Below are 24,655 nucleotides of genomic sequence, written 5' to 3' on the forward strand. Positions count from 1 at the left end.
ACAACCTTATCCTGAAATAAGAAATTTTCATGTTAAAATCAGAAGAGCCAGAGCCTGAATAAATCTAATGATGTTAACGTTGTTGCTCTAAATATAAATTCAGTTTGCATTTTATTAGTCAAAGACAAATTGTCAAGAATAATTTAAATGCCATTTAAATGTGTAGAGGAATTTTAATCCAACAACATGGTTGCTCTGATAATGGATCATATTTAAAGATATGATCTGGCTGGGATGTCAACACATCCTGGATTACAGTATGATTTGGTAGGAATAAAGGTATACCCTTAGTATATACCTTTAATCCCAAACCATTAAGGTAAAGTCCTTTTGTAGCAGAGAGCAGCCATATTTAAAAGTGAATGAGAACAGCACAGGAAAGAGAGGCTACCTAAGAACAGTGAGAGAGAAAAAGGTTGTGTTGTATGTTGTGGTGTATGGTTGGTGCCCTGTGTGTGTGACAGTTTTACAGGGACAGGTTACAGAAAGAACAGGGTACATAAAGATGAAGTCAGAAATATCCCGAGCTTTTGTTCCCGCCGGCAGAAACACACTCAGGACAACCGGAATCTTCTGTGGCAAAGCTTTATTGCTTACTTCTCAGGAAGACCCCGACCCCAGAAAATGGAGTCGCTTATATAGCCCTCAGCATGACCTCAGCACCTGATGTGGCGTGACAGGTCCTGATTCGTTGCTCGCCCATCACCCCACTATTATGCCCTGAGAATGGGCAGTGACTAGGAATGAGTTCACTCTCCCACCTGCGTACAAGGCTTGTTTACTAGTTAGGCACAGCGGAGGCCAGCACCATCTTATAATGGCGATTGCTCGCGGCACGGCTCTCCACACAGAAAGAGTCAGAGTTGAGAAGGAGCCACATATTGCCTACTTTATTATGAGGTTAGGCAGAGCAACTCATTCAGAAACTGAAAAAAGCCAGATTGAATCAGTCAGTTTGAAATATTAGAATGTGCAGAGGCTAGAAGCTTCTTAGCTTAATCATGGGGATAGTTGAAACAGAAGGAAACACTCTGGGTTCAGTCCAAGCAGTGTATTTACAGTCTCATCTCATTCCTTCATCTGAGGAAATAAAGCCAACATTTGCATAAAGAGTACAAGTAACGAAGTTCTTCTCACAAAGAAGGGCACATGATATGGGTAGGAATGATAATTAACAAAATAAGTAATTTCCTATCCAAAATGAATATGATTTCATGGCAGGGAGTGTTCAATTTTTATATATCACATATAAGAAAAGCCTTGGCAATCATGAAAAGAAACTTGAAAAAGAAAGCTGTATAATAATCTCCATACAAAAACTGCTGTGCAAAGGAAAAGTTTATCTTGGAAAAAACAGAGGGTTCTAAATATTGATCACAAAACAGTAAATATGCTCACTTTCACAAGACTGCATATTTAAAATGATTATGATGATAAACTTTATGCAATGTAATATATATTTTACAACCAAGTGTGTTTGGTGATAGAAGTGAAATGTTTCATTACAGTAAAATAAATAAAAACAAATCAACACTGCAAAATAAAAAAAAATGAAGATATCAAATGTCTAGGAAAGACAAAAGAGAGGAGAGAGGAAGTTGGGAGATCAGAATTCTTGTTTTGGTGGGGTTGTAAGAATTATTTTATTTTATTGACTTTTATCTTACACAGTAATATATCCTGACCACATCATCTCTTCTATCCACTCCTCCAAGTTTAGCCTTCCCTTCTCTTGCAGATCCATTGCTCCTCTGCTTCCCATCAGATTAAAAAAAAAAAAAAAAAAAAAGCAGGCCTCCCAGATATCAACAAAACAAAGAATAAACAAACACACTATGAGTAGGCACATCCCTCATATTCAGTTTGGACTAGGAAACCCATTAAAAGTAAAACGAGTCCCAAGATCCAGTAGAAGAGTTTGAGACACTATGTTAGGAGTTCCAAAGACACCTTAAACTGAACAACCACAGTATATATGCAGGGGGCCTAGCACAGACCCTTGTGAGATCCATGATGTGATTGCTGCTTCAGTCTCTGTGAACTCCATGACCTGCTGAAGGAAGTCTCTCTGATGAAGGATGGAATCACAGAAGATATTTAAGTACTGTGATTTGAGCCATAGTATACTGAATTTATCATATTATAATAATATATATGTACAGTTTGGAAAACAAATTTCCTACATTCATTTGAATTAACAATGACTCATTTAAGAAGTTTTGAACAAAAGTATAAAGGAGAGGGTTGCAATAAGTCATAGCCATAAAGATTTGCTCCTACATTTTCTTCCAGGACTTTTATAGTTTTAATGTTAATACTTAAGTCTAAACTCACCCACTCCAATTTCTTTTTAAAAGTGTCTTAAAATATAACTCAGGTTGAATTGTTACATGGTTTGTTTCACAGGCTGCCTTAAAATTCTTTCGAATCCTCCTGCTTCAAGTTCTACATTTACCACAAAGCTAAGTTAAGATCCCTGAAAAATTACCTTTGGTCATTAAAAGAAGTTCTACTATAGGAAAGCATAAATGCTTAATAATTGTTTTAACATTACTTCCCTGTCTGCACTAAAATTCCTTTAAGTGCTGATATCTGAAATTTTTAATTTACATCTCATCTATCATTCTTTATGTGTAATTTTGGATAAAGAAGACAAATTCTTGGTTACAGGAGCCTTTTATTATCTTGAAATTTGGGGATGTAAGTAACAAGAATTCATTTTTAATTGCAGCGTTTTAGAAATACATTACAAAAGAGAATATATGTACATGTATACGTATATATAAATAAATGGGCATGTACATACACACACACACATTCAACACCTGCATATTCAACAGAAGTTGGTGAGGATGTGACGAAAGAAGAACACTCCTTTAATGCTGGTGGGATTTCAAAATGGTATAATCACTCTGAAAATCAATCTGGAGATTCCTCAGAAAATTGGAAATATATCTGTCTGAAGACCCAGCAATACCACTCTTGGGAATATACCAAAAGATGTTCCACCATGCCACAGGGGTGCGTGTTCCACTACATTCATAGCAGCCTTATTTGTGATAACCAGAAGCTGGAAATAATGTCCCACGACAGAAGAATGGATATAGAAAATGTGGTTCATGTGCACAATGGAAAACTACTCAGCTATTAAGAACGAGGATATCTTGAGTTTTGCAGGCAAATGGATGGAGCTAGAAAATATTTTGAGTGAGGTAACTCAGACCCAAAAGATATACATGGTATGTACTCACTAATTAGATATTAGCAAAAAAAAATGAACAAATAAACAAAAATATTACCTATAGAATACTCAAGATACGGTCCACAGAATTCAAAAAGCTCAAAAAGCTGAAGTGCCTATGTGAGGACACCTCAGTCCCACTTGGGAGAGAAGAAAGCAAGTGGGGAGGGAGGTAAGGACCTAGGAGGGAAAGTGAATGGGGTGGGGAGGGAGTGGAGTGGGGAGGGAAGCCTAATCAGGTATTTGACAAGGGCAAGGACTGAAGCCCTGAGGGCTAGCAGAAAGAATGTAAATAGGCAACCTCAGGAAATAGGAGGTTGAGGGGAACCTCTAGAATGCACCAGAGACCTGGGAGGTGAGAAACTCTCAGGACTCAAAGGGAGGGACCTTAGATGAAATGCCTCCCTGTTGAGAGAGGGAACTTATAGGGCTCACCTCCAGCAGGAAGACAGGACATAAAGTGATGGATGGTGTTGCCATGTCACAGTCACACCTCTGACACATAATTGGTCCTGTCTGAAAGAAAACAGGGATGAAAATGGAGAGAAGCCTGAGGAAAAGAAGGTCCAGCACAGGCCTAAAGTAGGATACAGCTCAAGGGAGGTCCCAAGGCCTGACACTATTACTAAGGCTATGGAGCGCTCACAAAAAGGGATCTATCATGACTGCCCTCCAAACACCCAACAAGTAACTGAAAGAGTCAGATGCAGATATTTCTAACCAACCAATGGACAGAAGCAGCTGACCCCTGTTATTGAATTAGGGAAGGCTGAAAGAAGCTGAGGAGAAGGTCCTGTAGGAGGGCCAGCAGTCTTAATTAATCTGGACCCCCAAGATCTTTCAAACACTGGACCACCAAACAGTCAGCATACATCAGCAGATATGAACCCTCCCCCAACACACATACAGCAGAGGACTTCCTGGCCTGTGTTCATTCAAAGATGATGCACCTAACCCTCAAGAGACTGGAGGCCACAGGGAGTATAGAGGTCAGGTGGGGGGGTGGCATCCACATGGAGACAGGGTGGGGTGGGGAGGAAGTGTGGGACTTCCTAGTAAGGTGGTTGGGAGAGGTGGAGAATGGAATATGGAGTGTAAAAAATGAATTAAAATTAAATTAATAATAATAATAATTTTGCATTTACTTCCATGACTCAATATCATTTTGCTTACATCTTCTTCTTCATTATTTAACATTGCTCTTGCTCTCTGTCTTCTTCAAAAGTATTAGACTTTATCCTAACTCACACCTTAATGCATATTTATACATAGTACCTGTGATCCTCATATATATTTCTACATATGATTCTATAAATATAAATGTAGGCATGTAAATGATATCTATGATATTCATTTAGAAGAAAAGATGAGGCTTTTTTGTTTTCTCAGTATATGTCACCTTATTATACATTTCTTGTTATTATGAATATAAAAGCAGTAAACATGGATGTGCAAATCTCTTTCTGATAGTCTATAGAATTGCTTAGGAGTTAGGAAAACGTGGTTCATGTGGTATTTATATTTTTATTTATTTGTTAGTTTTTAAGAAATGCCTATACTGGTTTTCATAGTGGCTGCATTGATTTGTACTCCTATCAGCAGGAAATAAGGGTTTCTCTCCCCCTCCATGCTCTTCAGCATAACTTGTCAGATGTCTTGATGACTGCCATCCTGATTAGGGTAAGGTAATGAATCAAATTAGTTTTAATTTGCATTTCCCCAATGAATAGGAATGGGGAACACTTTTAAAAATAGTTATTGGCCATCTGTAGTCTTTATTTTAAAAACTGTTAGTTCTATTAACCAGGTGTTACTAGTTTTGTTTCATTTTATTTTAATATTTGAGGTTTTCTGTAAATTCTTTTTATTAGTCTGTATTTGAAGGCTGTGTTGATTGGAATGTGAATACCCCGCATAGGCATATATATTTGAATACTTAATTCCCTGTTAGTGGATTATATATTGAGAAGGAATAGAAGGTGTGACCTTGGAGTAACTGTGTCAATAGAGGCAAGCTTTCAAGTTTCAAAAGTCTTGTATGATTCCTAGTTAGCCGTTTCTGCCTGGTTCTTCTGTATCAAGATGTAAGCTTTCAGTTACTGCTTGAGAAGCCTGCCTCTTTGCTTGCTAACGTGCTCATTGGCCTGGTGAGTGCGCATTCTAACCCTATATAACTATGAGCCATAAATCAACTTTTATAATAAGCTTCCTTGGTCATGGTATATCATGACCATGACTTATCATGGTAATACAAAAGAGACCAAGACAAAAAGTATCTGAAAAGTTTTCTCTCACTCTGTAGGCTCTGTTCATGTTTTCTTTTATCAGAAGGTTTGAAGTTTTGAAGTTTCATGTACTTGAGCCTGTTCATTCTTTTGGCTAGTTTCTGTGATGCTGTATTTCTGTACAGAAAGTTCTTGCATATGACTCTATAAATATAAATGTAGGCATGTAAATGATATCTTTGATATTCATTTAGAAGAAAAGATGAGGCTTTTTTCATTTCTCAGTATATGTCACCTTATTATACATTTCTTGTTATAACTGGAAGAACATTCTCTATGTTTTCTGGCTAGCCAAGAAATTGGGTACAGTGACTGGAACTGGTTTGATTGACATATGCAGGTCTTTATTAATAATTCCATTTACCATTACTTAAATAGGAAGTTGACCTGAGTAGATTAACTATAATCATTTACTTAGAAAATGTTATATAAAAGTAATTCTGTACACATGGAGTTCTACAATCTGAAATTTTTCCACATTCTTTTAAAAAATGTATAAAGATATGCTTTTAATAGTTTTATTTAATGTGAAAATTACATCACCATATGTAAAATTTGACTTTAAATTTTAAAAAAAGGAAGAAAGAAGGAAGAGAAGTTTGTTCTTAAATGATCCAAGGAGAAGCCCTTTTTGGGAAATGAGTAAGTTTTACCAAGAGGTTTCAATGACTTATTCAAGACCTCACAGCTGTATGAATACTTAAAATACATAAAAGTGCTAGTAAGTTTTCAATGATTTGCTGGATAAATAAAACATACAATTAACAAAAATGTGTTAATAAATTACCAGAAATATATAAATAGTTCTTCAGAAAGTGGAGAAGAATGCCTCTTGTGAGAGAAAAAAATGGAATCCTGAGATAGAAATAAAGAAAAGAAAAAGACAGTCTTACAATTTCTGTGTTTGCTGCAACAGGATAAGAATTGTCATCTGCAGGTGCCAGAGCACAGGGAACACTAAAAAGGAGACTTAGCTTATGGAAAGAGAATGACCTATTCATTAGAAATCATGGAATTTTAATTCATAAATTAATTATTATTTGTTTTGTTTTCTTTCAGGATATTATGTATTAATTTATTTATAACATTAAAACCCATGCATTTGATGATAAGATAATAAAATTGAACCATAATCAGTCTCAATATCAACATCTTCACCTTATACTGATTGGCTTTCCTCTCTTGGATTCATATTGGGCTTTGATAGGAACATTAAGCTAGAAACAAAACAAGCTATTTCTCTGCTTCAGCTGAATCCAGAATACAACTTGGAGCAGATTTAAAGTCTTGTGTTATTTAAGAGTAGAGATGAAAGTTTGATGTAGCAGTTAATAAGGTAATATCAAGAATATCTAAACTGATTTTCATTTTACAAGATAAGGTGAAATATACAGAACTTCTTAATGAGAAGAAGTATCCTTCAGAAATGCCTTCATGGCTGACTGCTATTTTGATAAAATGTTAAGAGAAAGGTAAGAAAAAAGGATTTAGAAAGATGATTTCTTAAAGCCTTAACCACAATCACATTAACATATTAGAAACAAAAGTAAAAGTGCTTATAAAATGGGATCATCGTCTAAGTATAAAAGTGGAGAGAGCTAATGATGGTTGCTGCAATGTAGAGCTAAAGCTTAGATCCTGCACAGCAGAAGTTTTGACAGTGTCATCTAGTCAAACCCAGGCACTCTAAAGGCAGATTCTCTTGGTCTCAGAGAGTGCTTGCCAACAAATTATTATACCCAAAAAATAAAATACTGCATGATTACATATCTGAATTACTTATGTAAACTTCTAGCACTTGGCCAGTATTCTTACCTGATTGCATTCATTTTATGTATAACTAATAAAATTAAGAGTGTGTACCCCCAAACCTTATTTAGTAAGCTATTTTGTTCTTTATTTAGAAGAGGGAAGCAGTGAGCAAAGAAAATGTATTTATTAATGTCTACTATCATTAACCAAATCCTGTACCATATGACTTTCCCTAGAGTTTGAAGCTAAACCGTGTCTTTCATGGCTTTGCCTTATGCTCCTTTAGGACACTCTCATCTGTTTTTCACAGCAGCAGTTTTTCTGTTTGCTTGCTTGTTTTGTTTTGTTGTATGTTTTGTTTGTGTAATATAGACAAGCCATTATTTGTCACCTTGCACTTGGAAGCTGGATTATGAGGACCTTGCCTACCATCTTTACCTGGGTACCGAAAGGGCCTTCCTCCTGATATATGGAGATCAAGATGTGATTCATACAAACACATATTCTTTCTCCCTTTCAGAACAATTATAAAGAGGAACCAATGACTGCTGGGCAGTGGGAAATTTTTGACCATCCCACCATTCACTAGGCTTAGATCTCAATTCCTTAGACTTCTAATGCACACATTTTGACACCCAGAGCAAGCTGCAAGGAATAAATTAAACCCTTCATCCATCACATTATAGCATCTTGGCATGGTTTGATTACAAAGGGGAAGTACACTGCACCATCTCTCCATAGAGAAGAACTGGAAGAAGATTAAGTAGCTATCACATTTTACCTCAAAACCAGTCCTGTAATTCACACAAACTCTGAATATCAAACTACAATGCTGTGTTAAGTAATGTTAAAAAGTTTGATAGTATGTCAATCCAAATAAAAACTTTACAGCATACACATTAAAATAGTCAGAAGGAAATAAAATCAATGGAAATTTTCACTAATTGCCAATTCCATCCTACACATAGTATAATGTAGTACGTTATACATTTTTCAAATAATACTTTTATGGATTCTATGAGAATATTGTAGAGTGTTGTCTTGATCATATCACCCCTTCCCTCAACTCTTCCTAGATCTGTCCCGACCTACCTAACCAACAAAATTCCCATGTTCCACCTCCCCAACATACTCTTAAAGATGATCAAGTCTAGTAAGCTGTCTAGCTACTTTTAGGTATATGACTGCCCTCCAGTGTGATCCATCTGTCAAACCACTGAAGGAAATTGATTTGGTTTCTCCCAACATCTATCAAATATTCTTCAGATAGAAGTGGAACTTTGTGCCTACTTCTTTGTATTCTTTATGCATCTAAAGAAAAGCATCCTCAGCTTGTGGAAAGAATTGCCATATGTATTCCTGGGGTTTATTTGTCTATAGGATGCTAACAATGATAATAATTTGAGGACATACTTGAAAATGTTTGTTCTTTACACTTATATCAAAATTTTCAAAACTGTTCTTGCTTTGCTGAACAGTGTACACGGTGATGTACAATAAAATTAAAACTTGACGGTTTACTTTTTATGAACTAGGACACACTCTGATGTTTAAAACTTAGATAAATGCATCCCAACACTATTGTTAATCTGTGATTTAGTATCTGTAATTTTCTTTTCTTTCATGGATTCTTTTCAGATTGTTTTGGTCTGGATAGCTGTGCTTAGTTTCTTTTGATATTGCCACACTCTTTGCCTTAATTTTTGTTCCCTGCTATGTAGTCCACCCAGCATGTAAATTTTAACTTTCAGATATGAGAATTTCCTGTTCTAAAAATACTGTTGGATTCTTTCTAACACTAGTGTCCTAAGGGTCACATTCTTTGTATTCATTATTCTTACATTCCTTTCACATTTAAATGCATATATAAAATCTATTTTATTTCCATGGCCACCCAGCCATCTCTCCTGTACTTTCCCATACCAGATCCTGCATCTCCCATTTCTCTTCCCACCGTCCCTCCTTTTCAATTCCATCCCTCCATCTGCCTTTTATGAGTATTTTATTCCCCCTTCTATGTGAGATTCAAGCTTCCTTCCTTCAAGAAAATCTGCAATTGATGGGGCTGAAGAGGTTGGGGAGTCATATCCAGGATGAGACAGAGATCTTGGATAAAGAAGGTGTCTGAGAATCAATGGGGTGAACTTAACTGTGATTCACTACATTGGGGATATGAAACCTGAAGAGGACACCTCCTGTAGCCAGACAGAAATCTCAGTGGAGTGATAGAGACACCAACCTACCCACAAAACTTTCAACACAAAATTTATCCTGTCTACAAGTAACACATCCACAGGAAAGGGAACAGAGACTGAGAGAATGGCCAACTAGTAACAAGTCTAATTTGAGATAGTTCTCATGGGCAAGCACCAATCCCTAACACTACTAATAATACAGTTATGTTTGCAAACAGGAGCATGTTGTTCTCTGAGAGGCTCCAGACAGAGACAGACACCCACAGCTAAATAGTAGATGGAGCTTAGAGACTCTTATGGAAGAATAGAAGGAAGGACTGTGGCCCCTGAAAGGGATAAGAACTCCACAAGAAGATCAACAAAGTGGACTACTTTGGTTCCTTGGGGATCTTGGAGTCTGAGCCCAACCAAAGAATATACATGAGCTGGTCCTAGGCCTCCTCGCTCATATGCAGCAAATGGGCAGCTTGACCTTCTTGTGGGTTCCGAACAACTGGAACAGGGGCTACCCCAAAAGCTGTTGCCTGTCTGTAGGATATGTTCTACTAGCTAGGCTGCCTTCTCTGGCCTTGGTCAGGGAGTCTCTTCACAGCAGTAAAACCCTAACAAAGTCAGTCACTTAACATTGCATGACTTGCTCTCACTTGACCACTCATGGGTTGAGTTTTTAAAGGGAAATTAGAGATCTCCCTTTTAAGCATTTTCTCTTTGTGGATTCCTCTCTCATTTTCTGTGGCCAATGAAAATGGTTGCTTTCTCTAAGATAAAAGTTGTAAAGTCAGACAAATACTACATAATTTCATTTTTTGTTACAAACTCTATGTTCCTCTTTGTGTATTCTTGTTTCCATTTACCCTGTCACACCTTCAAGTAATAACTTTAAAATTATTATCAGAGTTTGTGATTATTGTCTGAAGTCTAATACCATAAAAGCTAATTTAGTCATCTAAGAAGCTGAGTTCACAGTTCCTTTTTATAAACTTAATTACTGTTGTTGGAGCCCTTAATATACTTATAGAACATAATAATTATAAAGGTGATATTCTGATAATGAAAAGAAGTACCACATACTGAGCTCAGGAAATGGTCTTTTGTTTTTACATTAAAGATATATCTGAGATGATTTCTATATTTCTGGAGGGAAAAGTACTATTTACCACACATAGATTTCATCCACATTTTAATATTGTCAAAATAGATTTTATATGATGTAAAATATTTAATTAATAAGATGATCTCAAAAGAAAACTCTACATATCTAGGTGTTACCTTTATATGTCAGTAATTTCCTCTTTTATAACTAATAGTCTGTGATGGGAGGCTCTATCCCATGAATATAAAATCTAGAATAATAACTAGCAGTGTATTGAGTACTTTGGAAGACGTGAATCAAAGCAGAATGTCATAGATGGTCATGAATGTTCAGCAAATTTAACAACAGGAATATGCTAATGGCAGTCACAAATCCTTCAAATATTTATGACATCTCCTAGGTATTACACTGTTAATACAGTGTTTATGGAAGGAAATTAAGATTGTCAAATCTAAAATATCATATACCTAACAGAAAATCCATCTTCAAAAATAATGTAAAGGATAAAAACAGAGATCCTAATATAAAACTAAATTTATATGTAAATTTCAACTTCTTTGATGGGGACTTCTGAAAAACCCATAGAACTCTTTTAAAATAATTACTGGATTTTCTACACAAAAAATGATAGTATAACAGAGTCAGTTAAAACTCTTCTCAGCATGATGCTAGTGAAATAATAAGGCCATCACACAGGAGTAGTAAAATACATGAAATACATGAAATGAGTCAAATGTTTAACAGTACAATCTTAATAAGTATTCCACCGTAATGCATAATTTAGCAAACTTTAGTTTACTTTATTCATCTTCTCATATGCATCTTAAATAATGATTTAAATCTAAGAATGTAATTCTAAAAAGTCCTATTTCTGAATGTTACAGCAAATCTTTAAGCTGCACAACAGAATTTGGAAAATAATAGAAAGTATTAGAAATAATTTATACAATAATATAATTAATTACTTTATTATGACTCAACTCACAGAAGTAAAAAATGTAATTCTAAAATCTGAGTTTAAAATCTGCCTCATAAAAATTGATTTTCTATTTTGATTTACACTTTAATGAGTAATTTAAATTATGAGACTTTGATATTTTGAAACATACTCCAGAAGTTTCAACAATAATATTAAATAATAAGCAACAGAGAAAAAGATTTATTTTTACTTGATAAAATTTACAGCCAATAGCGGGCATTTATTGATTTTTGACATCTGCATTAGTCTATCTTATTTTCTCATTAAAAATTTTACTAATTACATAACAATTAACCTACAAATATTGACACTGCTTGAATATGAGTTCTGATCTGTTTATAACCTTCATTTTTATTTTTTCTAAAGAAACTATATTGTGAAGATATAGGCATTTCTGTATAATTTACTGCAAATTCTTCAAAACATATCAGTTATTTAACAGTATTGTGAAAAAAATTAAACAACATTGAGACCAGTGATGGCTTTCATTCTATCGTTGGGCCTAACAGGTTTTTAATTTGTACTTTGTATTTCCAAGTTGCAACACTTATTTTCAAATAAATTTCTGTACTATGATGGTGATGATGATGATGATGATCGTGACATGATGATGAAGATGATGAAAAGAAGAAGATAATGATGATGATGATGATGGTGGTGATGGTGATGATGGTGATACCCTGAAAACAATAAAGCTTGTTTCTGGAGTCTTAGCATTTGTATATTTCAAAGAAATGAATTTCCCACTATAAGAAAATGAATATTGTATCATTTACATAAACAAAATATTAGAAGACAAAAAGATCATTGCACAATCGTGAAAGTTTACTAAAGTTCCCAATATAAGATTTGGTTTGTACTTCTGTCTACCCATTTTTGTTATTTTAAATTATAGAACCGTTTAAAGAATAAAGGAAAGAAAGAATATTGGGCTGAAAACTATGAAGCATTGTATTAGGTATTTTAACACTTATGAGAAAATTTCTGGAGGACATATTCATAGTGGCTCTTCTGTTTAGATGCTTCATCCCATCATGGTTGGGAAATATTTGATGGAAAAAAAAAGCTGCTCACACTTGCAATCAAGAAGTACAAAGATATATCTCTCCTTCCCCCCTGTCATTTTTTTCACAAATTTACAGGATGATCTATTCAAATTCAGCAGTTTTCCTCACTTATTAGCCCCTTTTTAAAAATGCCCTTAAGTAGTTTTACTAATTGCTTAGGTACTCACAATGTAATTAAGTTCACAATCAAATTTAACTGTTCCAAGTTTAACTAGTTAATTTTACATTAAAACACATCTTCTGGAATTACAGTATTTTATCTTGCGCCTTCAATGATTCATATACATGTTTACCAAAAAAATACTTTCAGTTTGTATTCATGATTTTTTTTATAGATTTAATAACTGCAGCATACAAGACCATATCCTATGTCTCCTTTGCTACTTAAGCTCATAGGTGTAAGGCCTTGTAAAACCCAAAAGAAGATTCTTTGCCTCTGACATAAATGCTGCCGTGTCAGTGTTCTCATTTACAAAGAGGAATGGAGTGTAACAAGTAGAGAATGTGAACAAATGAAGATCAAGACTGAGCTGAACAAAAGCAAATCCTGTTGCTATATGCCTGGCATCTGGGGCACATTTTAGTAGCAGCATCTGTGCCAAAGCTTTTGGGCTTCCCTATCTGTGGTCTTGCTGGCTGCACACCACATGGCCTCATTCCTTGGTTGCCTCTGTTTGTTCTCTATTACTTTCCCATTGTCATAGCTTCACAAATCACGTACTTAGTGAAGTCACATCGGAATTCCAAGAGTGCCTATATGGCTTAGTGCCTTTCCACATAAAATTTAAAATCTTTGAACCTTTGATGAAGGAGGTCTAACCAACTTGCCATCAAATGCACCTTTCTATTGTCCTTGTCCGAGGTATTTGGGTTCTTGTAATTGTCCTAAGCTCTTGTGCAATTGCTCTTCCTTGATGCTAGCATTAAACCTGCTTCTTGTCCGAGAATTATGGTTTTTCTTTGTTTGGTTGTTTTGTTTTGTTTTGTTTTTCTGTTTTCCAAAGATTCTGGCTTGTCCTTTGTACCAACATCGCACTATAATCCTCATTAAATACAGAGAGTGACAGCCATGCAGAGCATGAAAGCAAGGCTTTTTTTGAAATCTCTCATCTGAATTTATTAGTACTATTTATTAGTACTTCACTTTAAATTTCAGGCCCCTTAAAATCTTAGGATATGGCTAAAACTGAGAGATATACTTTGATAAAGAATATACAAATGTCCTTCAGAACACATTCCACCTGAATATCATGTCTACTTTTTTAGATCGGAAACAATATCAGATCCCCAGCTTCTTTCTCCACCATCACTAAAATGTCTGAATTCACCACACATCATTCTAAAAAGGTTTTGGAACCATGTGAACAAGTGAACATGCTTGCTTACACAAATGTCTTCACTTAATGCACGAGTTTCCTCATTTTATTTTGCTGTCATGGACTGACTAATACTAGTAACCTAGAGGAGAAAAACATTATTTTGATTCCTGCTCTCAGATGTTTCAGTCTGTTGTGATAAAGATGGAAGCAAGGTGGAAGAATAACATATGCTATAATGGTCAAAAGCATAGGGAAAGAAAGCCTTTAGATATCAGAGTCCATATAAGCTCTTAGCCTAGGCTATGATGCTCTACATATTCAGAGTCAGCTATCTAGCCACAGTGTATCTCCTTGGAAATATCTTTACATGTATACATGAAGATATAATTTATAAGTTTAGGGCTTCTCAACCTGACCAAGATGACATTAACATTTATCAACACACACTTGAATTTCATTTCTACTATGAAGCACTTTAAATTAGATCTCATTATAAAATAAAAGTATTTTTATTGACTTAATCGGAAAAGACATCTATAAAGTTGTACTCCTGAGGAAAATATATAATGTAGATTTATGATTTTACATAAAATACTAAATCAATAAAAATGGAAATACATGAAGGAGAAAGCCACACATTACCCAAATAAGCAAAAATTCTAAAATTGATAGGATGCAGAATTTATAATACTCATTCAACAACAACAACACAACAGTAACTTTATTTCAAAAAGACATTAAGCCTACTATAACTTTGTGATTTAAATGAAAATATAATGTACTCAAATTGGAAATTATATAATCAATCATTGAACTGTATGTCCCTGAATATTCTATTATTTTTGAATTGTGTGTCAAGGATATCTGTGTAATAAAAAAGTAAAATTGGAAGTATAAAGTTCCATCCTTGGCTTTAACTCTTGAGAGTGACTTTCAAAAGCCTTGGAATATATCACCTGCTTCATTTATATGACTTTTGATCATTTCCAATAATCTAAATTAACAAACTAGTTATACTTATGGCACCATTTCTGAATATATTAAGCGACAAAATGGAGGATATATTAGTTTTGGCTTATTGTAGCAAAGGATATGGTTCATCATGGCAGAGAAAATATACAATTGGATGGGGTACGAGCAACTTGTGAAAATGTCATTACAGATCATGCCATACAGACGTTAGGGTAGAGAATGGGAGATATTTATTCATCTCTTATGACCTTCTCCTGCCATGGTATACAGCCTTTAGAATAAATGTGCAGCCACATGCTGGAGACTGAACATTTACAACATAAGTCCATGAGGTCATTCCACATTCAAACCATCACAAGTTACAGTGAAAGAAGCACAGACCACTCATATCTACATAAATTCTATAGATTTTGAAGTCTAAAATTCATCACACGGTGATCAACCATGCTTACATCCCAAGCTCCATTGCAAGTTCTAGATGTCAAACCTCAGAATCTCTGCCCTGCTTGGCAACACTCTATGAACTTTTCCACATCCTACTGCTGGAAGATGAGTGTTATTAGACTTTCTCTATTGGCAAAGGACAAGCAGAAGCTTTGATCTCTGACTTATGTTCCTCTTCCCTTGGAATTTTTAGAAATTTGTCCTTGCAGTATATTCTGAGTTCTTTGAATTATTAATTCTGAAGGATGCTTTTAGGACCCCACAATTTGCATTTCATATATGACATGTGATAGAGGTCTAGAAAGTCTCAAACTGGCCAATATCAAATATCAGTTCATCTCTTAAAAGTTACAAATCTGTAACTGCATGTATCATTTTAGGATTGCTTCATTTCTCTTTTGAAAACTTGGGGAAAATTTAAGAGAGGTTTTTAACCTGTATTGATCTTTTGTTTCTTGTCTGTATAGCAGGAATAAAAATGCCTGTTACCTGAATATTGTGGCTAGAAAGTTTTTAAAATGAAAGTTCCTATAAAACAAGGCTAACAATACTGTGAGTCAGTAACAGAATTTCCTTTTCTTTGCAATATTTTGAAGTTCACAATTAAAATCTGCTTCAAAGTATTTAAAATTTCAAAATTAATCAACAATAACCATTATTTAATGGAAAATAAGATTTATATGGAAATATGTATTTTATCTGATTAAGTCTCTGTTATACCATATGAACATAGAAGTGCACATAAAAATTTTATAAATATTATAAATATTTTTCTCATTAGTTTATTATGATGTTGTAACACAAGAAATTGAACAGATACCTATGTGAAAGCTGGACAGCAATCACTGAGTTACCCCTTCAGGTAAAAATTATATTTCCCTTTTATTTATTTGCTATGTAATTATTCTGTATTAAACTTGAGTAGTAAATAAATGAATATGTATATACGTACTTCTGTCTGCTGAAATTTAATTTTTACTAACATGTCTATGAACAGTGGATTTTATAGAAATAATACTAAAACTATGGATGATATAAAGATTTGGTTTCCATGAGTTTGTGGTGAGTTTATACATCATCCTAACAATATTCTGTTGATTTTCTTTTGAAGTACTTAAAAGTTATGTAAAGAAAAAAAAAAGTATCTAACTGTGCGGTTCTGAGACCTGCCCCAGTTGTGCAGGGAGTTATTTACAAAGATCTATTTGTTCTGTGGCAGTGCACAGCTCCAGCTTCTCCTATTGTTCTGGACATCTCAGGCACTATACCATTTGTTTTCTCTGAGGACAGAAGTAAATAGCACAATTTGTTTCTCGAAGACGACTAGCTGATTTTGAAATGTGAGGAAGCTCATGGCAAATGGGCAGACTGTTAGGAATAAATAAGAAAAATGATGCAGCAGAAATAAATCTTTCATGAAGCCCTCTCTCACTCATTTATATGGACACAGGCTTTGCCCCCACTATAGGCGACAAGGAGCAACAGAGATTACCAGCATGAAATATTACTGAGAAAATTACTTTAGTATCAAATAAGTTTTATCATCAATCTCAAAAGACACTCATGTGAACCCTTTTAAAAAATGTGTGCTGAAATTGATTTACAGAGAACAGTCAATCATTATTTTTCAGACATGAAACTGTTACTTTTATATTGCATTAAATTATTACAATTCGTCTCTTCACAATAAACACACATATAAAAATATTTTTGAAACAAATATACACATATATGTACACACACACACATACACACATACACACACACACATACACACACACACACACACATTTGGCATCAGAGTCTATGTTGGAAATAAATATGATCACCCAAATATTTAATGAGTTTCTGGATATAGATGGTTATAATATACACTTTTATCACTTTATACACATAAAAATGCATTGGACTTTTTCCGAGTTTTATATATATATATATTTTTTTTTCCAAAAGAACTGAAGTAGGCTGGAAATATGGTTCAGTGGTTAAGAGCACTGACTGTTCTTCTAGAGGTCCTGAGTTCAATTCTCAGCAACCACATGGTTGCTCACAGTCATCTGAAATGGGATTCAAGCCCTCTTCTGGTGTGCCTGAAGAAAGTGACAGTATACTCACACACATAAAATGAATAAATAAATCCTTTTTTATTAGATATTTTCTTTATATACATTTCAAATGCTATCCTGAAAGTTCCCTATACCCTCCCTCCACCCTGCTCCCCTACCCACCCACTCCCACTTCTTGGCCCTGGCATTCCCCTGCATTGGGGCATATAAAGTTTGCAATACCAAGGGGCCTCTCTTCCCAGTGATAAAAAAACAAAACAAAACAAAAAACCCAAATGAATAAACAAACAAAAAAACCAAACCAGAAGAATTGAAGCAAGATGCACTTTCTTCATATTTACTGAGTGCTCAAATAAGATGAAGGAAAGGTGTCTGCGCTGTAGGATAAATTAGTAGAATAAAGGCAGCTAAACAGGCCATGTTTTCCAAAGATGGACACACTCAGATATAACCTGTAGTGTATCTCTATGTATCCATACACGCTCTCACACTGTGAAGTGCAAGGACTCTCATGTTGAAAATTGGCTGGATTCATTCATTTCAAATAAGTGTTACTACCACAAAAGCCATACGCCAAGACTTTGGTCTAGGTGATGAGACACACCATGCCTTAGACATGATCATTTTGCTGAACTTGGCTCACCTGGTGCTCAAAGAGAGCACTATTCTTTGAAGAAGTCACTCTTCTTCAAAGTGGCAATGACAACTAAGCCTTCCTGAAGCAATTCCCACTGAAATATAAGCAGTTTCAAGTACCAAATGACTGAGTGAGTCCTGGGGACCTCCTCTCCTAGTTTACAAGTAACCAAAATCATATACAAGTATGAGCTATCACCAGGCAAGCATGCCAAAATGCTTGAGTAAATTCCATCACTGCTTTCAGTAATTTTATTGTGAAATAAGGCTTTTTCTATTTTATGCAGTAAGACACAATGGGAATTTATTAAACTTGAATAAAATTTAAGAAGAGAGAGCTAATATTATTTATTCTTCAACATACCAAAGATGGTATAGCAAAAATGGAAATATTTTGAAATATGATGCAAGAGTAATAAGTGTTTAAAGCTACAGTTAAGTACAGTATGTCTACAAAAATGACTACAGTCAAATTTGTTTCCTACTTGCTAATGATTAGGTAATGAGAATCAAATCACATTGAGCAAGCACAGCATAGTATCAATATGATGATGATACAATTAGTACCCTTTCTTGGTTCTATCTCAACTTTATTTTAATAAATTCTTTTGAACTAAGTATATGTTTAATTTATTTCTTTTTGAAAACATAAAACTATAAGTCTTTAATTTTTTATGATCATAGTATTTCTTGTGGTGTGCAGATTGACCCCATTTGAAATATGATTGGGAACATTTAAATTTTTAATCATTTTATTAGACCCCCCCTCCTTTGAATGTGTAATATATAGAGAAGGTACAAAGTATTTATGCCAGGTTTAAAACAAAACAAAACAAAACAAAGAGATAAAAAAAATCCTAACTGTCTTAGTTATGGGATACTACGTCCAAAGCAAATGGAGGAGGGAAGTGGTTATTTCGCTTACACTTCTATATTGCTGCTCACTGTAAAAGGAAGTCAGTATAAAAAAGTCAAAAAGGGCAGGAACCTGGAGGCAGAAGCTGATGCAGAGACTACGTAAAGGTGCTACTTACTGGCTTGCTTCCTTTAGCTTGCTCAGGCTGTTTTCTTATAGAACCCAGGACAACCCTCCCAGAAATGGCTCCACTTATCATGATTTTGGTCTTTCTCCATCAATCTCGATTTAAGAAAAAACCCTAATACCTGCAACCTGATCTTATGAAGACATTTTCCCGATCGAGGTTCCTTTCTTTCTGGTGAGTCTAGTTGACATAAAAATAGTCAGCATACTGAGTTTTCAATTAAATGAAAATATTCACTAATTTTATGAAAGATAATTTCGAATGCGTCTTAAAAAATCTTGGCATGAATATCTTACATAAAATTTAAGGAAATACTGGGGATAATGTAATAAGTCTGCTTTAAATGGATACGTCTTTTCCCCTTCCCCACTGTACATAGAACATTACTACTTTTGATTAATTAATTTTATATCTTAGCATATATTAGACTATAGATTAGCAGAATTTTTCAATAATTTATTTTAAAAAATAAAGATAAAAAACCATGATAATATACACATATATGTTAAATTTGATCCGATATCACATCTCTCAGGCAGAGAGATTCAAAGTAGCAAAAATTAAGAGATATCTTGCCTTGCATCTTCCAATGATACTCTTTCAGTGATGAGAGGTAATTGGGAATTTGTGAAGTATATTCTAAAGGGAGAATGTTTCGTTCATACTATTCTCTAAATAACAAAGTTCATTTATAAAGCAACCATAATTATAAGATAAAATATTTATTATTTATGTTCAAGGTATACTGACAAATTTGTAATTAGTGAATAATTATATTTCTTCTTTTGCTCACTACTTCTTTCCCATTTTTTCCTTTTTGGTAATATAAACATACATAGTAAAATTATGAAAGTACTGATGCTGGAGAGATGGCTCCACGGTTAAGATCACTGACTGCTCTTCCAGAGGTCCTGAGTTCAATTCCCAGCAACCACATGGTGGCTCAGAACCATCTGTAATGGAAACTCATGCCCTCTACTGGTAACAGCTACAGTGTACTCATACATAAAATAAAGAGATCTTTTAAAAAGTATGAAAGTACTATAATAACGATTGGCTTATAGCAATAATAGAGACTATTTTAAAGAGAGACATATGTTCATGGTCTATAAAGCAAGAATTGATTTTTCCATTTTAAATTCTTCTCTCATTATTCTAAATATTTCAGATTCATAGAGAAACAAGAGACCTAGAATGCACCATGTAAAAGTTACTTCTATTCACTTGACATAATTGTCATCTTGATGTGTAATTGCTTGGAGTGTAATTGGAGTGGTCACTGCTGAATTATCTCACCCTTTCTAGTTCCTTCTGAACTCTGACTGGCTGGATCAACACAGATATTCTGGTTCTTCCTTTCCAAGCTGACTGATTCAATCTGGCTTTTCTTGGCTTCACACTGAATTGCTCTGCTTGGCCTCAATTTAACTCTGGCAGTTTGTTCTGGCTCATTCTCATTCTCTGGCTTCAACTTCCTCTTCTGACCTGCACTAACCTACATGAACTTGTAGATGAATGAACTCAACCCAACTGAATTGCAGTTTCCTCCCACTCCCTCCCAACTGACAACCAAACTGACTGAACAAGCTTCACTCACCCTGCTTTGCTGGTAAATAGCTTTTCCTGCTGACAGTTGGACATATCCTATATGTGACTCATTCTGTCAAATCTTTCTGTGACTTGCTACATTGTCTGCCCCTCAACTGGATATTATTTTTTGGGATTAAATGTGCATACTAAAAGATTTCAGCCACGGAGATTAATGGATGTGTCCTAAGGGAATGTCTGTATTCCAGGCCGATCACACAGACTTAAAAGGTCTTTGAATGTAATCAGAGCAGCTATGTTGCTGGGTAAAAATTTCTCTACACATATGTCTAAAAGTTCTGAGTTCCCTTGACTCCATAGGGGCTACTCTAATGAAAGGCTTATTTGTAGGTATATGACCATTGCAGCTACATGGCAAGTAATCGTGAGACCCCTGTTAGGTTTATGTTCTTTCCTCTTAGTCGACTGCTATGCAGCATTGAAGAAAACAATAGAACTACCACAGTAATTTTTTTAATACTTCACCGTGCACCATGTTTAATTTTCATATTGTCTTATTTAGCTGGAGCTCTGTTTCCATCAAATATTATACTCAAAATTATAATAGTTTTGTTGAGAAAGAGAACTAGTCTATGAATTATAGTTTTAAAGCCCAAAGATACTTAAGTAAATTCTTATTTCAGAGATGTCTAGTTGTGAAAGAACACATGACATAGAATAAATGAAACAATACTTTTATCTAAATTCAGGTAAAGAATACCAGAAATTAAGAAACTAATGTAACATTTATTGAATAAAATTAAGTAGCTTTTTCACTACTTCTTAGAAATTTTTGATGCCTGGAATTTTCACAATACTTATTATATTTAATCTTTCAATTATATATTTTACAAGAAAATGAAAACAAATATTTGTATAAATATTTATATATGAACTACATAATAGTTCTATAATTTTTCTCAGTTTTTTTCCACAAATGCACTGATTTTCTTTTCTTTTTTTTTCTTTTTTTTTTTTTTTTTTTTGGTTTTTCGAGACAGGGTTTCTCTGTATAGCCCTGGCTGTCCTGGAACTCACTCTGTAGACCAGGCTGGCCTCGAACTCAGAAATCCGCCTGCCTCTGCCTCCCAAGTGCTGGGATTAAAGGCGTGTGCCACCATGCCTGGCATGATTTTCTAACATAGAGGTGTTAATGTCCTGTGTCATCATAGTTAATTTCAACTTTAAATGGGAAGTATTGGTAAATATAACTTTTAGAGCTATTTAGCAGTAGGATAATACACCTTATCACACTCTGTATAAATTATCACTGTTAGATCTTTCTATCAAAATTGTAATCCTTCCATAACATTTAATTTAGTAACTCCAAAATAGATATACTGCAACAGAATCTTTAATTAAACTGGTGGATATAGCTGGATGGGAAGAAGAACTTACAGAAAGAATCATATGTAAATCTTTATCTTCTCCAGAATAATCTCAATTTTATGCCAGTATTCAATAGATTGAGAACTATGGCAAATTAACTTCTTATAAAATGTTTTTATAGTTATTTATGATTAAAACTAAGAATTGGTTTTGTGAAAAGAAGACAAACTTGATAAATTTTTATCTTTATTTCTTCTCACTAAAACTGTTTCTATGAGGAATAAATGCTTCTATTGAATATTTTTACTTAGAATTTCTGAATGTTGTAAATTTTACTCACTCAGTCCACATTTATATTCTGGCATGAAAATTATTTTTATTATTGCCCTACAGTGCATAGGGAATTGAAAGTCTGACTCTGTAGGACAGAGAACTAAAATACAATTATCACAAACAAAGGAATCAAAATGCAATTATTTTTGCTTTCCTTTTGTAGAAATATTCCTCTTACCTTTTCTTTCGTATCCCTCTCCTTTTCTATTTCTTTGGGTCAACTTCAAATCAATACCACCTTTGGTTTTATTTCTCATTCAGGCTCATAAAAATGTGCACTAGGAAAACTATACTTTACTTAAGCATTTAAATTTATAACATGTTTGCAGAAAAACTTAAATATGCCCCATAAAATGAGCAAACTAATAAGATACTACAAGTTAAGGTCTGAAAATATGAAACAAAATGGAGGCAAATGAAAAGCACAGTATTATCTGCAGAGGTTCTTACAGTAGTAGGACATAGCTGGGTCAACTACCAAGTAAACTGAGTCACTGTTGTTATTGATTTTTCCTAGCATCTGCTCTATAAATTCACTGCATAATTGTAAGATCTGCCACTCAATTAATATGCAGAAGACTGAAGTGGTATACTGAAGGATAATGGATTGAGAAGATTTGGAAGAAATTCATCTATAATCTGATGACAGCTGAAGAAATGGCCTTTTCAAATAACATGGTAGCAGACCTGGAAAACTTCTTGCTCCCATACCCAGAGATTACTTACTTGTATAAAATTTTCTTTTTCCAATGGTAATCAAATTCATAAGCACTGCTGTGACAATAAGAAAGTAAAACGTTGAAGACTAATTACATTCTTCTGAATGTGGTTAGTTATGGTATATCAAATTAATTTGTTTATGTTTTTTAAACATCTTAGAACTTCCAATATCTTATCTTGTAAACATATCGCCATCAATTTTAGAGCAAAAAAAAATTGAATAGGATAAAAGAATCTTAAAAATTCCTCTCAACTTCGTGTCTTGCTCCTATTTTTTATTTTGTTTTGTTTTCTTGTAGGTTGAAAAAAATGAGAATAAAGTGGTATTTAGATTACATCATAATGAACATGAGGCAGGTAATCCAAAGTTAATTTGTATTAATAGCAACAGTAACAAAGAAGGAGTAAATAAATAGAAAGGAATCAAAAGAATTTCCACATGGTTAGTCCTTGATGCCAGGAAAACTTATTTAATTATACATTTAAGTTTGATTTGACTGACCAAAACATTCAGAAAACTTACATTTTCCCTTCCTGGAAGGAAGGTCCAAGCTTACTGTCAGTACTTCCTTCTTTCCATAGTTACTTCTACCTCAAAAGCATACCAATTTTATGTACTTTTGATTGGAAAATTTGTTAATAAGCTACACTGAATTGAGATTGAATAAATGGATATAAGATTAAAATTGAAATCACCTACAAAAAGACATAATCGTTCATCACTAAATTTTAAGACTGGTTTCTTTCAAAAATGAATCTCTACTTTGCTGTCTGTCAATAGGTGTCTATAGACATCTACTAGCTTTGACCAACCTGATATTAATAATCAACAATTATAAAGTGATTTTATAGGCTTAGACTTTTTCTAATTTTTAATATGGTACATTCCTTTGTTGTCTAAGTTGGTCCTAAACTCTCAGGTTCAAGCAGCCACCCTGCCTCATCTTTCCATATAAGTGTCCTCTCTTATTTGTGATTTCAGTTATTGGAGACTCATTATATTGATGAAAAGTCAAGAACTACATCATCAGTAATTTTAAATCACATGTTTCTAAGCAGTATTCCATGAACTTTTTTGATACTATCTTTTTTTGCTCAAGATTTGGATTCTCCTTTGGTAAGTATAGCCACACTGCTTGTATGAACTAAACATTGGTCTCATTAATAGCTGTTCTTAATATAATATTGTTAGGTTACATTGCCTGTGTGTAAGTCAAATATACATGATGTGTGCAATGAAATGGACATCAAGAGTTCCAACTTAGACAACATATAAAACTTGGAAGGTCAGAGTGACACTGATGCTATTAACAAATACCATCCTGAGTGAGGTAACACAGACACAAAATAACACACATGGTATGCACTCACTGATAAGTGGATACTAGCCCAAAAGCTCCAAATAACCGTGAAACAATTCAGAGACCACATTGGAGCTCAAGAAGAAGGAAGACCAAAGTGTGGATACATCAGTCCTTCTTAGAAGGAGAACAAAATACTCACAGGAGCAAATATCAAGATAAAGTGTAGAGCAGCGACTAAGGGTAAGGCCACCCAGAGACTGTTCCACCTGAGGATTCATCCCATATATAGT

The sequence above is a fragment of the Mus caroli genome, unplaced genomic scaffold (assembly GCF_978045245.1).
Source record: "Mus caroli unplaced genomic scaffold, Mus_caroli_1 scaffold_3, whole genome shotgun sequence".
NCBI lineage: Eukaryota > Metazoa > Chordata > Mammalia > Rodentia > Muridae > Mus > Mus caroli.